The sequence below is a fragment of the Eschrichtius robustus genome, chromosome 5 (genome assembly GCF_028021215.1).
Source record: "Eschrichtius robustus isolate mEscRob2 chromosome 5, mEscRob2.pri, whole genome shotgun sequence".
Taxonomy (NCBI): Eukaryota; Metazoa; Chordata; class Mammalia; order Artiodactyla; family Eschrichtiidae; genus Eschrichtius; species Eschrichtius robustus.
Genome location: NC_090828.1, coordinates 93,744,779 through 93,748,466, shown reverse-complemented (window position 1 = coordinate 93,748,466; position 3,688 = coordinate 93,744,779). Strand labels below are relative to the sequence as shown.

Below are 3,688 nucleotides of genomic sequence, written 5' to 3'. Positions count from 1 at the left end.
ATCTCTTGTAGCTGTCTTAATTTTAAAGTCTATTTTATCTGATATGAGTATTCCTCCTCCAGCTTTCTTGTGATTTCCATTTGCATGGAATATCTTTTTCCATCCCCTCACTTTCAGTCTGTATGTGTCCCTAGGTCTGGGGTGGGTTTCTTGTAGATAGCATATATAAGGGTCTTGCTTTTGTATCCATTCAGCCAGTCTGTGTCTTTTGGTTGGAGCATTTAATCCATTTACATTCAAGGTGATTATTGATATGTATGTTCCTATGACCATTTTCTTAATTGATTTGGGTTTGTTTTTGTGGGTCTTTTTCTTATCTTGTATTTCCTGCCTAGAGAAGTTCCTTTAGCATTTGTTGTAAAGCTGGTTTGGTGGTGCTGAATTCTCATAGCTTTTGCTTGTCTGTAAAGCTTTTGATGTCTTCATCGAATCTGAATGAGATCCTTGCTGGGTAGAGTAATCTTGGTTGTAGGTTTTTCCCTTTCATCATTTTAAATATGTCCTGCTACTCCATTCTGGATTGCAGAGTTTCTGCTGAAAGATCAGCTGTTAACTTTATGGGGATTCCCTTTTATGTTATTTGTTGCTTTTCCCTTGCTTTTTTTTTTTTTTTTTTTTTCCGGAGTTCCACAGAAAGTGGTTTATTGCTTTTAGAACAAAATAAGATGCTCTCAGAACTTTTTTTAGTGAAGAAAATACTTTTAAAACTTTAAACCTTTTTAGAACTTTTCTAAAAGACTTTTTGTCAGTTGATAAAGTAGGCACTTCAATATAGAAAACCCTCCAGAAACAAGTGCCTGGGCTGGATGGCACAGCTCACAACTGTGTGGTCCTGAGCTGCCCCACTGGACGCGGCCGCCTGCTCAGAAGCGGGGCTTGCGCTTGCGGCCGGTGTACTGAGTGTCAGGTCAGACCTCCTTGCCCTGCCGCCGGCGGCGCTCCTTCTTCTCCAGCACCCACTCTCTGCTCTTCCTCACCACACCCCGCCTCGCCATCCTGTATGGGACCCTGCCTGTGGGGCAGGCGGGGGCCGAGCTACTTTTGGGGCTCACAAGAGCCAATCCAAGGAAAGCAGGCCCTCGTCTGGCTGTGAGGCCAGCACACTTGGTACAGACCAAGTTGGGGCTCCTAGCAACTACAGGTGTCTGAGGCAGGAAAACAAGGCTGCCCCACTCATGGCAGCCCTGACAGTGATCCTCAAGGGGTGATCTTGGCCTCCAGTCCTGGCTGAGGAGAAAAGGGACCTCCCACAGCTCTATGGGAGAGAGGCCCGCTGTTTTTAATATTGTTTCTTTGTATTTAATTTTTGATAGTTTAATTAGTATGTGTCTCGGCATGTTTCTCTTTGGTTTTATCCTGTATGGGACTCTCTGTGCTTCCTGGACTTGATTGGCTATTTCCTTCTCCATGTTAGGGAAGTTTTTGACTATAATCTCTTCAAATATTTTCTCAGTCCCTTTCTTTTTCTCTTCTTCTTCTGGGACCCCTATAATTCGAATGTTGGGGCATTTAATGTTGTCCCAGATATCTCTGAGACTGTCCTCAATTCTTTTCATTCTTTTTTCTTTATTCTTCTCTGTGGTGGTTATCACTATTTTATCTTCCAGGTCATTTTTCCTTTCTTCTGCCTCCGTTATTCTGTTATTGATTCCTTCTAGAGTATTTTTAATTTCAGTTATTGTGTTGTCCATCACTGTTTGTTTGTTCTTTAGTTCTTCTAGATCCTTGTTAAATGTTTCTTGTATTTTCTCCTTTCTGTTTCCAAGATTTTGGATCATCTTTACTATCATCACTCTGAATTCTTTTTCAGGTAGGTTGCCTATTTCATCTTCATTTATTTGGTCTTTTAGGTTTTTACCTTGCTGCTTCATCTGTAACATGTTTTTTTGTCGTATCTCTTTTTTTTTTTTTTGATGGGTGGGGCTGTATTCCTTTCTTACTGGTTGTTTGGCCTGAGGTGTCCAGCACTGGAGTTTGCAGGCAGTTGGATAGAGCTGGGTCTTGGTACCGAGATGAGGACCTCTGGGAGGCCTTACCCTGATTAATATTCCCTGGGGTCTGAGGTTCTCTGTTAGTCCAGCGGTTTGGACTCGGAACTCCCACCACAAGAGCTCAGGCCTGACCTCCAGCCTGGGAACCAAGATCCTGCAAGCCACGTGGTGGGGCAAAAAAAAAAAAAAAAAAAAAAAAAAGCAGTACAATAACAAAGAATAAAAACAAAAGAAAATTAGAAAGATTAAAAATATATTAGGAAAAAATATATATATCTGAAACAACTGCAGTAAGGTAAAACAAAACCAGAACAGAAAAATGGAAAAAAAAAAGGGGGGGGACAAGCCAAAAGGAGCAGAACAATAACAAAGTATAAAGAATAAAATAAAATTAGAGGGCTTCCCTGGTGGCACAGTGGTTGAGAATCTGCCTGCTAATGCAGGGGACACGGGTTCGAGCCCTGGTCTGGGAAGATCCCACATGCCGCGGAGCAATTAGGCCAGTGAGCCACAACTACTGAGCCTGCGTGTCTGGAGCCTGTGCTCCACAACAAGAGAGACCACGATAGTGAGAGGCCCACGCACCGCGATGAAGAGTGGCCCCCACTTGCCACAGCTGGAGGAAGCCCTCACACAGAAACGAAGACCCAACACAGCCAAAAATTTAAAAAATAAATAAATAATTAATTAATTAAAAAATAAAATAAAATAAATAAAATTAGAAAAATAAAAGATTTACTAGAAAAAATAAAAATATAAATGTATGAACAACAAGGTAAAACAGAACCCCAATCAATCTAAAAGGGGAAAAAAGAAAAAAGAAAAACAGGGCTTCCCTGGTGGCGCAGTGGTTAAGAATCCACCTGCCAATGCAGGGGACACGTGTTCGAGCCCTAGTCTGGGAAGATCCCATGTGCTTCGGAGTAACTAAGCCTGTGTGCCACAACTACTGAGCCTGTGCTCTGGAGCCTGCGAGCCACAACTACTGAAGTCTGAGTGCCTAGAGCCTGTGCTCTGCAACAAAAGAAGCCATCACAATGAGAAGCCTGCACACCGCAATGAAGAGTAGCCCCCCTGTTCACCCCAATTAGAGAAAGCCCACGCGCAGCAACGAAGACACAACACAGCCAAAAATAAATAAATAAAATAAATTTATAAAAAAGAAAAAAAACAAACCTTGGCTATGGGGGGCAGAGTTTAGGCAGAGGTGGAACTTATGCAGGGGTGGGGTTTAGGTTGGGTTAGGGTTACGGGCGGGACCTCAGCAGGGGGTGTGACATTTGAGCGTGGTTCGGAGCCTAGGCTCAGGACCCAGAAAAGGCCTTGGGGGAAGGACCTCTGCTTAGGACCCACCCAGAAGCGGAGAAGCAACACGTTCAAGGGGCTGCCTGCAGAGTGTGGGACTCTGGAGTTTGGTGGTAAGGCCCTGGGTGAGGGTGTGTGGGTGGGCTTTAGGCCCAGCACAGTTGGAGGGGGTCTCAGAGGGGGTCTCCGAGTGTAGAGGTGGGGCCCTGGGTGGGGGTCTAGGGGCGGGGCTTGGGCTCTGCATGGCAGGAGGGAGACTCTGAGGGCAGAGGATTAGGCCTGGGAGCCCAACCAGCTCCCAGGTGCCTAAGTGGACAGGGAAAGCACTGGCCACATTCTCTTCCATTCCTCCATGTCCCGTCATGTCTCCCCCTGGGTCTCCCCCGTTCCCG

At 45.0% G+C, this 3,688-nt stretch overlaps 1 non-coding gene across 1 annotated transcript; it reads right to left on the bottom strand.

Moving 5' to 3' along the window:
• Positions 1-1,139: 1,139 nt before the first annotated feature.
• LOC137765546 (small Cajal body-specific RNA 20) lies at positions 1,140-1,271 on the bottom strand. Its single transcript, XR_011074196.1, has one exon. It is a non-coding gene; the product is annotated as a small Cajal body-specific RNA 20 (non-coding RNA).
• Between the last annotated feature and the right edge of the window lie 2,417 nt (positions 1,272-3,688).